Source organism: Asterias rubens, chromosome 4 (assembly GCF_902459465.1).
Source record: "Asterias rubens chromosome 4, eAstRub1.3, whole genome shotgun sequence".
Classification (NCBI taxonomy): Eukaryota; Metazoa; Echinodermata; class Asteroidea; order Forcipulatida; family Asteriidae; genus Asterias; species Asterias rubens.
Window position 1 is genome coordinate 13667354 of NC_047065.1, and position 14918 is coordinate 13682271.

The 14918-nt window shown below is 39.8% G+C and overlaps 1 protein-coding gene across 1 annotated transcript in view; it reads right to left on the minus strand.

Moving 5' to 3' along the window:
* LOC117288952 (protein APCDD1-like) overlaps window positions 1-14918 on the minus strand; it is a 67509-nt gene that overhangs the window by 23444 nt on the left and 29147 nt on the right. The gene's annotated exons all lie outside the window — the stretch shown is intronic.

Below are 14918 nucleotides of genomic sequence, written 5' to 3' on the forward strand. Positions count from 1 at the left end.
TTAACATTTTTTTCTTACATACAATCATATTTCGTAACATTCGCATAATAGTGAGTGGAAACAGTTATGTTGGTTTAGGAATGGCGTAGAACGATGTGAACTTTCTCCTCAAATTATGGCTATGTGAAAGTGGTAGCAAAAAAGCTTCTTTTGAAGGGGGGGGGTATAAATTAACACAAAAATTCACCAACAAAATATGAATAAAATTGGGTTGCCACAATAATAAAAGCTATAGGCCTATACCCGAACTTTCTGGAAATTAACATAAATCATGGTGAAGGTGGCACTATATAACAGACTGAAATATTTGTCTATACTAAATGAGGTTGATTAGGTATGAATTTTGCCTGTGAGGGAATTATTGACCAGTAAAAATGCCCGCGGTAGGTAAAAAACCAAAAAAAAAGGCCAGGATACCCGATACCAGGCATACGATCGTTTCTGGACCGGATACAAAATAATAAAGAACAAGAAAATAACCACAAATTAAAAACCAAAAAAAATCTGATGAATTCGTAACTCATGATATTTAAATGGAAGACCTACGAATATTACTCAACAACAGATCGATCTTTAAGATGCCCTTGGCAGTTCCACAACAGACCCTTTCATTGATAATCAAACCGAATAGATATATAGTGCAATAAATAACTCATTATTATACCAGAACCATCATCAGGACATCCCACTCAAAACAACAAAAATGGTTTCAGATAACACACGGGATCAAGTGACAGTGGTGTATCATACACCAGTAGTGGCGCTGCAGGCCTGGTCATATATGATTACATATGGGGATACCAAGATGATGTGGTGTGTGTTTTAATATATATATATATTATATATATATATATATATATAATGAATAGGGTAGATGGCCTTAGCTTTCGATCCAATCCGGACCTTCTTCAGAGGCATAAAACAAGTACAAACAAATACATATACAAATGCAAACTAGTATGTACCCGCCCGTCCTAAACTGCCACCAGCAATTTTTGTTTTCTGTATCATCAAAACGGACACTGTCGTAGTCCTTTTCAATGGGGACATTTTCTTTAGAACTTCTGAATCGATTCAAAAAAAGGGAATTCTTTAAACAAATCAGGATTTTGTTTGTTAACATGGCAACTCTATACTACAGAAAACAAGACGGTCGCCTCGCAGATTATGTGCACGCAACAAAATCTCACGGTTATTTGGCCCTATATAGCTGACAACGCCCCCACAGTTTCTGTCTGTTTTCGTGTCGTGAGGCGTGTTAACCTACATGACAAAAGACATGGTAGCAAATTAACCGCAGGGAACACCCCCGAAGGAAATCTTATAAAAATATCCAGTTCGCGACCTCCGAGTTCGCGAACAGACTAGAGTTACAAATTGAATCTCGACGCCATGGGTTCTGTGATGTGGTATTTCGCATCCACGCATTCTAGGGTATGACGGTGGAGGGATGGTGGGAGGGGGGGGGGGGGTAGCTAGCTGCCAGGTCGCGACGAACAAACAACTCGCGACCCCTTCACTACCCAAGCAATACTTATACAAACTCTTTCCTTTGGAGCGCGTGGCAGTTTCAACTTTAAGTGTTAAGTGATTTGGTTCGGGTTTGTGTCAGTCGAGGAATGTCAAAGGATATACTTGAAATATTCCCCATGTAAAACCCATATCACATTTCAGTGTGTAGATTCATGTGAAAAATAAAGCAGTCCATCAACGTGCGTAATAAAGTCAAGATGGGTTGTTTGGTGTTAGTGGAGAGAAGTTACAGGTGTACAAAATGTATTGGTTATGTTTTCGTGTATTGCAGTTAAGTCAAGAGCGTGTTTGATTATAATATTGTGGAAAGAATTCTGGTTTTGACAGCCTTATTTGGGAAAGTCTGTTCGGTTCGACTTCTTAATAGTAATGTGACAATGATAATGTGAAACAAACTTAGTTTTGGTGAGGAGAGGTGACGGCTCTATATGTCTGACTGTACAGTATTATACTGTCTGACTGTACAATATTGTATTGTCTGACTGTACAATATTGTATTGTCTGACTGTACAATATTGTATTGTCTGACTGTACAATATTGTACTGTCTGACTGTACAATATTGTACTATCTAACTGTACGATGTTGTTTTGTCTCACTGTACAATATTAAACTGTGTGACTGTACAATATTGTACTATATAACTGTACAAAATGATACTGTCTGGTTGTACAATATTGTAGGCCCTACTGCTTTCTACTCTAAATATAGCACATGATGTGATACTGGAGGGTGACTGAATCTTCACTGCAATTTCTTTCATATTTCTCAATTTTCCCTTAATAATTGAACACAATTTCTGCTTGGGTTTCCCAAAGAGTCAGAACAGTGTCTTCGAGATGTTGACATTGTCCTGGTCCTCCAAGATCCCTCCAAACACGAGGGAAGGAATTATGCTCCAACTATGACTGTCTGCCTCTGGTATCCATAGTTTTGCTTCGGTCAAGGTTTCAAGCCATCCAGCTCGTGCGTTTTACCAGTAACACATCTCTGAGTATTCCCTTTGCTTCATCCATATTTGAAAGCCTGCGAGAAAAGAAGTCACAGCAGAAACTCTCCCTCACGCTGTGGCGATGGAATAAGCCAGAACCACCAGATGTCAGTAACTATTACATTTGCCATTACACAACCCACCGGACCCCAGGTGGGGGGTTGGGGGAAAGCAGGGCCCGACTTATTAGCTCCGGCATGGCGTTAAAATTGGTAATGGATTCTTTGTGTGTTATGTGTCTCAACGGTAGAGCTCGCTGGTTCGGGTATGCTGTTTAGCGAAAGGTAGAAACAACAGTGTTCAGTGAAACCTCATCTATAATTATACAGTATAGGCTTACTATGTTTGAGTATTACATTGGTGATTGGGTTAACCTTGGGCCGGCATTCACAATTTACGTTCATTAAACTGGATAATTAACATAAAGGAATATAGACGCCCCTATTAAGCACATGGGTGGCTGTAACGACAATGTTATACCAGTAGGCTGTATTGACAAATAAAGGTTAGAGCAGTAAGAATCTTTAAAAATAAGAACGAACAACTGTGGTCGCAATCTTTAGGTTTGGTAGTTTTGTCAAAATGTCGTATCTTTTCCTCAAAGGAAACAACCAGCCTACACAAACAAACATCTGTGAATCCTACAAACAAAACATCTGGGAGTCCTATAAGAAACGTTCATCAGAAATCGCCAATAAGGTTATGCCTTAAGCTACGCCAACCAACCCACGTGGCGGCAATGCTTTTTAATACCCCTCGTGTATTTTCCAACCGAACAATTTTTTCTGCACTGCGAAATTGCCACTGTCGTATTGCTTTTCAGTTGGGATTTTTGTTTTTCTAAATTGATTCAAAAAAGGGAATCCTTAAAAGAAAAATCTTGAATATTGTTGAGGATGGCAATTCTATACAACAGCAAAAATTGCGGCCAGAAAACGCGGGTAAATAGTCTGTCAGACCGTCGCTTTAAACTTAATGACAACCCACGTGGCCGCCGTGCAGTATTTTTCAATAATCGTAACCCTCTTTGGTCGTTCTTATAAGAGCCGAAAGGCCAGAATGGAACACGATGACGGACAGATTCATTTGCCGTAGCGATTCGGCGACGGCGTGGACGGATATACAGGCGAGGTATACTCAGATGATGACACCCGGGTCTTTAACAGCAGCGAACCTTTTGACCTTTTTCCAGACTCAAAGATTGATCGAAGCTATAAAAAAAAAACCTAAGTCCCAGTACACGAAATACTGGTCGAAGAATGCCGGACGTTCAATATTATTTATGTTGAGTCCTTTTTATGATGAGCAGTGAGGTGAAAGTGAGGGGGACTGAAGAAAGTCTTTAATAATAGACATACAAATCTCTTTTCGATCTCGCGGTGTTCTTGACAAGTAGGCCTACCAGGTGACACTACAACAGTTGTAATGATTTTATATAATACAAGTATATACAGCAATCAAGAGTCAACAGTGGGTTACAATTGCTCCATGTTCTTAAAATATTCCATGAATGTTAAACAGCAGAAGCATACTGTACTCATGTATACTTGTTGGTGTAATAGTCACATCAATGTATACTCTGCTCGTCTTCTCCTCTGCTCTTCGTCTTGGCTCGTCTTTTCCTGAATACGAGCAGAGTAAACTGTTCGAAACGTCGATACCACACCGGCTGTAAAAAGAACCGAACACTCCATCAAAAGAGATTTACACATGGTTGTATACCCGCAATAATCTATAGCGTCTTCCTAATCAATCTTGGATTCTCCATTCCTCCATCTTTCCATCTTTAATTTAATAAAGACCTTGCCGAGGATTTATCCTGGATAGAAGTAATCCTCATTTCTCACTTCTTCTTTTTAATCATCTTAATATTCCTTCCTTCCAACCAATGGATATGACTATGTCACAATTTTTCACGCCTGTGAGGTCCAGTACACTGGGCCCTCCTGCCACAAGGCATTTGTGACACGGGGTAAGTCCAGTCAAAGCGACGGTGCGGCAGTGCCTCTCTGACTCACGATCATGTTAATCACACTCCCTCCATCCACAAAACCACGGTCCCCTGTACTTTCTACCGACACTTGGTGTCTTTTCTTAAACAAAATATACATGTGAACATACCTGCCATCTTGGGGAGGGGGTGGGGGCTGACGTGACAAAAGCAGAATTTTTTTCAATAAGCTTGGCACTTTCTGCTTTTTATGAAGCTTTTTTTGTGCCGAGTTGCTCGATGGATTTAGGGTGTTGGGCAGCTTGAGCCCCATCACAATATTTGACTAACGTATTGACCTTTTCTGGAGATATGAAATCTATACGTTATTGATACGGCTTGCAGCAAAATGAAATAGTATGTCAATCTCTGTGTAAAATGTTTAGGCTTAGGTTGAGGTTTAGGCTTAGTTTTAGGTTTATGCTGAGGTTTAGGCTTAGGCTGAGGTTTAGTTGAAGGGTTTCAAACAGCCGGGCCGTCCCGGTATAAGCCTAAGGACAAGAACTCCTCACAAAAGAGATTTTAAAGTTGTCATACCCGCACGTTAAACAGTTATAGTTACTTTTTTTCTCACACCATGCATCGTTTTTTTATGTGAGGTTTGGAGACATTACAACGATGAACGCAAGGGTGAATGCTTTCCCAAACCCCAATGACAAGACGCTGGGTGCGTCTACAATAGTAATCCATCACATTTCAGCTGATTATCACAGACCATTCCCACAGCGTGGAGTCCATTTTCTCCTTAATAAACCACTAAGCTCCGATACTGTAACAATATTTTCTGTGCGACTCTGTCCCCCACCGCTGAGGAGGGGCCCCGTACGGTGCGTAGAAATGACCAAAACAAACAGCTGGTTAATACGAATCTAACCAATTACAGGGGCCGTGTCTAGTGACATCGGCGAGTCTTTAGATCTCTGCGTGGAAGCACGTGCCGCAAAGGAACTTCGTGGGTGAAGTCCTACCGGGACACGGCGACTTGTTAAGGGCCAGTGTCGCTGCTACCCGTTGAGGGAGGACGAACCCCGGACATTTTTTTTTAGTTATGCCTTAGGTATCATGATACATATTTAGACAATATTATTCCATTGCGAGTGTAACATTGAATAATCATATTCACCTGTAAGGCATACCAGCTGAGTATGTTAACTTAAGACCATAGTTGACACTGTCATCCAACCGAGACGCTGTAGCTATGCTCGTCGGCTGCTGGCTGGGGTCCAAATTGGATACCAGAATCATTCAAAGTGAATGGTATTATATCGCGGCGGGTTCGGGTTTACCCATTTTGGAAATGGTCCCTACTGGCATTCCGTACTTCAGAACTTGTCTGAAAGTGTCTTCATGTTTAATAACAGGATATAATAATTATAACAACTCAAGCAAGCATCGCATTGGTCTCGTTGAATCGAAGTGCATAATTATTGTTGTAATAATGGCGCTCCCTTTTTGATGTGACGTTTTACTTATATTTTTTATACTCGTCAATAAATTTGTTCATGAAAATCACGTTTTCGCATTTTCAAAGATACCCTTCGTTTATACTTCAGTAGGTTTGTCTGTTTGTTTGTCTGTCTGTTTGTCTGTTTGTTAGTTTGTTTGTTCAGATGATCTTCCCTTTAATGGAACTCGGAAACTCCCATATAAGGAGATAATAAACACCTTCCTGACAACAGCCAGTTTCTCTCATACAAACATTACAACAATTAATTCCAATGGTGGTCATTATTTTTTTATGTAGATGTAGAATTTTCGAGCAAGATGACAATTTCACAGTGTTTTCCATTATAACTAATAGCTTATTGGCTTACTTATGTTGTGACTAGAAGTCTCCTTGCATCATTATGTTTTATATGAAGCTGGAGTTTAAATACTTCAATGGTTGTCCATACTTTTGATAAAGATGTAGAATCTTCGATCAATTTATCTTAAATCGCAAGAGGACAACAGTTTCAGAGTAATCCCCGCCATAACTAATAGCTTATTGGCGATGTCTGTATGAATAGAAAGTATCCTTGCATTTATAATATGTTTGTTATGAAGCAAGGGAGTTTGTTTTTTTAGACGTCTGCTGTGTGTACCCATCAACCTGTCACACTTGACTCGCCACCCCCGTCACTTTCAACACCTCCTATGTGCCGCTCCACCGTCAGTTCCGTCTCTGGACAAAAATCGGTACAGCAGGCCATCCTCAGATCTCCGTAGAGATTTCACAGTTTCTGTTTTGCTGGTGTGATTAGTGTGTGTATATTGAGGGGGTATATTACCGTGCCAGATTGGTCCAGCGAGGCGGACGCTGTCCAGCTGCTAAGGTGTTTCGCACCATTGAAGGCAGTCGCCTTTCTCTATCTCTATATCTCTTGTTTGTAGATAGAAGATTCATCTGTGATGATCAAGGCAGATAGGTTTTTACGTCATTTATTTCGAGGGCCATTTATATTAAGTTGTACAGTGTAAACAAAACAGTATACTATCTGCCAAATGATGCTAATCGAACAATTGAGATTTTAAGGGATTGCATTCTTTCAAGTGATTTCTCCTATTCTACATACTGTTTGGTGCCCCCCCCCCCCATTTAACACATTCTTATTCTCAGAACTAATGATTTTGAAGTACTTGCATTCTTTCTATAGAAGGGCTTTTTCCGTATTCAAAGTTTTATGTCCTGTGTTGGTCGCCCCCCCCCCCATAAACTTGAGTTTTAAGTATGTATGTTGCAATTATTTAATGATGTATCTTGTCCTCAACTAAAGTGTGGACATCGATATCCAGTTCACATCTGGATATCAATACGAATATTCGATGATGTACGCAATTTTGTATTTATTTGTGTATGTTCGAATTGGTGTTATAGTTAATCAAACCTAAACATGTGGGTGTCTCTTTGGTGAACAGCTCAGCTGGATAGGCCCGTTTTGCTATTGTTTTACCACAATCGAAGACCACCCCACAAAATCGCTGTTTATAGGTAATAACAGAATTTCCGTTCCTCATAGCGCGCCTTAAAAACATTTGAGAAAAAGTACAGTCCACATTATGTTATACCCCTCGTGCGAAACGTGCCTTGTTCAAATTGAGCGGTGACGCGGTAATGACACGGGCAATCCCATTGGCCTCACGTGACCCTATACACGGACTATCTGAATGCACTATTCTCTGCTGCGTCGGAGTGGCCACAACGAAGCCACTTTTTAAAGGCACTGGACACTATTGGGCATTACTCGAAATAATGTTTAAAGGGCATAAAAACTTACTTGGTAACGAACAATGAAAAGGATGCTGATTATAAAACATTGTGAGAAACGCCTCCCTCTGAAGTAAACGTAGTTTTTGAGAAAGAGATAATTTTTTTTTGTGTATCTGAAGCACACAAAGTAATGTAACAAGGACATTTTTCTGTCAGTATTCTCTTGCAACTTCGATGACCAGTTGAACCCAAAAATGTTACAGGTTTGTTATGTTATGCATATGTCATGCCTAAATGCATAATAATAATAACAATATGTTGGGATACACCAAGTGATAATGTATTTGGCCAGCCGTCGATTTCACAAAGAGTTAGGACTCGTCTTATCTCAAGTTAGGACGAGTAACTCTTCCTAACTTGGGATTAATCTTAAGGTCTGCATGCTACAGTGCAGGGTTGGGACTCGTCCGAAGTCCTAAGATTAGTCATAAGTTAGGAAGGTTTTGTGAAATCGACGGCAGTGCCTTTAATACGGTTTGACCAAACTACGCCATCAGACCAAACATTCACGCCCGCTATGATGTATCCAATCACTGCACCTTTGCGCGTTATTTGCAGTTTTGCTCATGTTACTGTTCAGTGTTTTTTCCTTCATCGTCTCGCCCCCTAAGGGTCGGTTTCCGTGGATATGACGAAAACAAATCGATCAGAGAGCACCATTAACGGGAATCGAGACGATCTCCAAGGTTTGCTTTATGGAAAAGGGTACGAACAAAATACGATGATGGCAGATTTGCGACGGCACCTATTTTTAAAAATGGCGGCGGTTAGACAAAATAAACCGGATGGCGGTATAGACAAAATAAACCGGATTCATCGTGATATGACGACAATAGATTATTTATTAAAGCTGTCTCAAACCCAAGTTCGTTAATCTCAGAACATGATTCAAAATCGTGATATAAACCGAAGAAATTTATCACATGAACTTTGGTTGGCATGAAAACGGATCATATTTCTCCATACACATGTAATACTTCAAACTGAAATCATTCTCAATATGCTTTAAACTATAATCGAAAGGTGATGTAGTTCTATTCTAATACAAGTCAGTTTTTATTGCCAATTAAATTCAATATAACCCCAGTAAATTTACACTTGCTCTTGCTCTAGCATATCACTCCTTTTCCACAAATTCCTCGTCCTTTTGATGATAATGACAGAACGCAAATTTTCCTCAAGTTGCCGCCTCTCGAGGATCACTCAGCACTCATCTCCCCATCACTAAACCCCCCTCATCTTAACGGCATAGACACTTCTGATTAATTAAGCTGCAATGATGTGCAACCGTTTAAGACTTAGCAAGGGGGGATCAGGGGAGCGACTCTGTACATACACACCGCCCTGGGCACGGTTCCGCGAATTAATTTCGACGGGGAATCCGCGGCATATACGGTTCGTGTGAGCGATGGTCCCGTCGTCGCGAAATCACTGTCAAAAGCTACCCCCGCGATCCAGTAATACTACAGTGTGCATATACCGTGAGGCGGCATGCTTAACAGGCGTGAAATCTGGACCACTGCTTTTAATGACAAACTGTATAAATCTTCCTGATGATTTTTTTCTTCTTCGTCATGTTTTTAATATAACCAAAATACGGTTGGACCGTGTGGGATTCGTTGTATAGCCCTTGACACTGTGTAAAGGCAGTGCGCTTATGCCTCGAGCTGACAGATCAGGACCCAAATTCATACTGCTGCTTAAGCAGAAGATTTTGCTTAACATTTTCTGCTAAGCAAAAAGGAGCAGGATACCAGTCATTAATTGAACATGTCACATAGTACTTTGGCTGGTAACCTCATTCGGTAAGCATAATTTAGTTGTGCTTAGCTACTTGTTTGTGCATGCGTCAGCAGCTCTGGCCCCTGTAACCCTTAAGTAGTCGGTGCATATAAATAAAGAAAGCATGTAAGCGCCAAAAACTGGTTAGCACAAAACCCTTTGCTAAGGACAAATAGGTTACCAGCCAGAGTACCATGCCGTTACCATTGCTTCAACTGGTACCCCGGTCATTCCTGGCTTAGCCAAGATTATGCTAAGCAGAATGTTCTGCTTAACAGCTTTATGATATTAGCCCCTGTACTTTAGTCAGTGGTTGAAGTATTGGAAAGAGCTATACGGGTTTATTTTAAACTACTTTGAATTCAATTTCATGCATGTGATGGCTGGGCATGGCCTGTGTTAATTTTGTGTCCAGTGACGTGTACAAATAAAGACCGTTAGCACAGAACAGTTTGCTTGATAACAGATGATAGATTACCATCCAGAGTACCATACAGTTACTATTGCTTCGACTGGTACCCGCCCATTTCTTGCTCCGTAAAAGCATATCTCCCACTCGATGATTTTGCAGCGTCTTTTAAAGGGTACCGGTACCTACACTATTGGTAATTGTCAAAGACCAGTCTTCTCACTTGGTGTATCTCAACATATGCATAAAATAACAAACCTGTGAAAGTTTGAGCTCAATTGGTCATCGGAGTTGGGAGAAAATGATGAAACAAAAAACATCCTTGTTGGACGAATTTTGTGTGCTTTCAGACAGGAATAAGAGACTTCTAGCTAGAAGTCTTTTATTATTTTGGTGAGAAATTACCTCTATTCAAAATCTATGCTACTTCAGAGGGAGCCGTTTCTCACAATGTTTTATACTATCAACAGCTCTCCAATGCTCGTTACCAAATCAGTTTTTAAGTTGATGTTTGTTTTGAGTAATTACCAAACGTGTACCTTCCCTTTAAACGCTAAAACATTAACTTTGCACTTTTCATCATTGAGAATGCTCCAAAGAATCCAAAGAATTCCAGACCAGTTTCATCAATTTGATGAGTATGATTGTCATGTTTTACCACCAAGATAATTATTTCTAAAGCTCCAAGAGGTATGCGTATCTTCCCGTGGCATGGCTTTATCAATGATTGTTAATGACATGTACTTTCCTTCCAACGAAGTGAATTACATGGACGGTTAATTGCTATAGTCACCGTGGTATATTCACTACTAAACAGCGTGGTTTTATATCCCACTCTTCCGGTCCCCCCATCATCGGTCGATTCGCATCAACTGCTTTTTGTCCGATTCGCCTGTGACTCACTAACGTCTTCTATCCCTCCTTATATCCCTCCTTACAATGAGACAATAATACCCTCTCTTGAACAATAGGATGAGTTTTGAAAGTCATCAGGTTTCATGCTTAATTCCCCCCGTGCATGCTTCACTTCATCCGGTAGGTCTGGCTTTAAACGTCCACCAGACAAAAGACAGCAACCATCATCTCAAAAAAAATGTAAGATGCCAATCATGAAGTGCATCTTTACAAAGAATGCCAGATAAAATGTATTCATACCGTTCGGCAAGAAATTTTGCTTAAAGGTACTGAACACCTTAGGCAATTGTCAAAAAACCAGTATTATCACTTTGTGTCCCAAACCTATGCATACAAAATAACACAGTGTAAGTTCGGACTCAATATTGCTCTTCGCATTTGCGCGAGAAAGGTGCAAGAAAACATACCCTTTTTGTGTGCGTTCATGATGCCTAAAAAGGGCTTCTCTGATGTCGGCCTAAAGGCTTTCACCAGATTTGAATATTTGAGTGAGATATGTTACATCCTTCTCAAACAATACATTTTACTTCAATGTTTTATACTATCAAAACATCTCTCCACTGCTCGTTACCAAGTAAGTTGTATAATGCTAACAATTGATTTGCGTAACTACCACTATAGTGCCCAGTGCCTTTAAGCACCGCTATACTCAGTGCTTCCCAAGTTCTGTGACTGAGCATCTTAATGTTTCCAAGTATTTAAGGCAAAAACAATTACGTTTGCTTTGGCGGAATCTAAATCGAACATCCACTGCTCTGACTTCTCGCTGTAGGATATCACAGATCAATAACAGTATGTACTGGCCGATCTAGCAATTAAGAGGGTGATTGTCACCGAGCATTTAGCGGGAGGTCTTGATGAGATCGTAAATGGGGGTTTTAAGCCCATCGATTGACGGGAGGGATTTAGAGCGTTCAAGACCTGTATCTGGTTGCTTCTGATGGCTGACCGTCGAACCAGAATCGAAAGCAAGCCTTTTTAAAATCATTATGCGGCAGCCGTTTCTAATGCGCAAATCGTACACCGGTAGAACAAAACCCAGAAAGTATAGGCTGCATGGGCCGCTTGGAGTTTTCTTCAAACAAGCGACATTTTCGTCATATCCTTAGGTTTTACACGTCCCCCCCCCCCCCCATCCACCACATGCCAGCCGTACTTACAGACAAAGTAAACATTTGGCGTTGGTACCGTTCAATTGTTTAATCCTTTAAATATTGATATATACAATAAGTTAAGATTGAGCGTGGTGTGGATTTTTAATATGTCGGTTATTCAGTAAACACAACCTGAGAATCGTAGCCACATCACTTCGATGGTTCTCACATTGCTTTATACTATCGAAAGCAGCTGCACTTCTGACCGAGTAAGTCTTTTAACAGCTGTTAAGTTTTTAATGCAGTGAATTTTAAGAGTGGTTACCAAACCTCCCCTTTAAATTGGTGTATAACTTCTTGCTGTATCAATTCTTGATAATTTTTGTTCCTATCTGGGCCCAATTTCATAGCGCTGCTGAGCACAAAAATGTGCTTAGCATGAAATTTTTCCCTTGATAAAAACAGGAATGCCAACCAAATTTCCACGTGATTTTAAGGACCAGCAAACAACAGCTGAATTCCAGTAAGAAGCAACATGTAATGACTGGAAATTCCGTTGGCATTCCTGTTTTTATCAAGGAAGAAATGTCATGCTAAGCAAATTTTTGTGCTTAGCAGCGCTATGAAATTGGGCCCTGGTGCATTGCTCTTTCAACCTTGCAAATTCGAAATCATTGTCCAAACTGAGGATCCCATATTTTATCAGCGCTTCGAATTCGAGTTCCCGCAGTTATGAAAACAGTCTAATGAAATGTTCAATATTGATATTTTATTTTTCTCCAAACGTGCCGAGAAATCCCCTCAACGTCTTAAGTAATGCTCGCATTAAGCCAACACCCCCTCTGGGTATAGACTCTAAGATTGTACAAGACATAATGCACCTTAAAGGGATTGCATCGTCGGGTTTGTTTAAAGTCAAGGATAAAGTCATTCCTTACAATTGTGTAAAAAGAATGCTAAAAGGGGGGGGCTATGATCAATCATATTGAGACAAACATTGTCGGTTGTCAAAATTATAGCATAATTTTTGTAATAACGTTCCAAATGGACTTCGTGTACTTTCATCCCACCCTTGTTTGAAACACACCACCATAATCACTCACAATTGAACATTGCAAATACCAGTATTCATTATTAACATATAACTGTAGTCTCGTTCTGAGTACGTCTCATCAATTCGAACGCTGAGCGATGTCTTCAGACAGCATCTCTTGCTGCTTATGAGTCTGGAGAGAAAAAAGGTCAATCTTGTTCCTGTGTAGTTTACTCAATCAACACATTCTTTCGTTATGGAACCGTATCCGTATGATGGCATGTCGAGATGGAATTGCCTGTGTGAGAAGAAAATCGTTTGCCCTCAGGAGACACACAACTCAACTTTTCTGTATTAAAGGACTATGTGGAAGGAAAAATGTTATCATGGAAATGTGTACATTTTACTTCCTTCTTTAAAACTGAAAATTTGATTGCTTCTATCTTGCTTAACCCGCAAGCAGCCAGTTTTTGCCTGACGAAACAAGTTATTGTGTTTACCAATACTTCACCTATCTATTAGAAGATTGTTTATTGAAAATATAAAACAGAGAATGCGTCAACAGGGAAGTGAGACGTTTGGTATTCACTCTTAAAATAAATTAATGGCAATAAAAACTTATGAGGTGTATATCAGCTTTCGGTAGTATTAAAGCCATTATACACTTTCGGAACAGAAAAAAAAAAGTTCACAGATGTACAAATAACTTACAGGGTTTACAGAAGGTAATGGTAAAATACTTCTCTTGAAATATTATTCCATGAAATGCTTTACTTTTTGAGAAAACATTAAAACAATAATCAAATCTCGACAACGAGAATTACGGATTTATAGTAAACACATGTCATGACACGGCGAAACGTGCGGAAACAAGGGTGGGTTTCCCCGTTATTTTCTCCCGACTCCAATGACCGATTGAGCTTAAATTTTCGCAGGTTTGTTATTTTATATAGAAGTTGTGATACACGAAGTGTGGGCCTTGGACAATACTGTTTACCGAAAGTGTCCAATGGCTTTAAACACCTTGAGAATCGCTTCACTTGGAATGTTGTAATAAATTATTTGAATCCCTAAAGAATGAATCTGAGAAACGTTACTGCCAGATACGTCTCTCAGATTGTGTATTCCAGTATCTTCCTGCATTGATATACAAAATTCGCTCTAGATTTGCGACGATATCTCAAAGACAATACCTACTTTTGAAATGAAATTTTCACATGCTAGTTTTATTGAACATTATCCACAATTGAATAGGATCATAACAGTCAAACGGTCCAATGAAACAAATTATGTGTACACGTTCCCTCTAAGAAATATTTATAAGACGAGATGTCTTTGAATTTCACAAGAAGAATCTAAAAAAGGAGCCAAAGAACCCAACTGCAATTTCCAATCACAGTTTTATCTCTGTGCAAATGTTGAGAGGAGCTGATTATATTAAATGTTTAATGTCGCTGTTAAATTAAAGTTGAATATTTTCCGTGCGTGGGAAGGTTTACACGCCTTATGAAATATATTTGCTCTTGACCACTCGCTATTTTTTGTTGCCAGTGTTTTCCATGTTTTATCAAGGTGTGACATCCCTACAGTTCCGGCTGCTCCAGTTTTTGTTATACACGCGAGCTGCGTAATTCAGTATATCATTTCATTAAAGGCAGTGGACACTATTGGTTATTACTCAAAATAAGTATCAGCATAAAACCTTTCTTGGTGACGAGTAATATGAGAAGTTGATGGTATAAAACATTGTGAGAAACGGCTCCCCCTGAAGTGAAGTAGTTGTCGAGAAAGAAGTAATTTTCCACGAATTTGATTTCGAGACCTCAGATTTAGAATTTGAGGTCTCGAAATCAAGCATCTGAAAGCACACAACTTCGTGGAACCATGGTGCGACAAGGGTGTTTTTTTCTTTCATTAATATC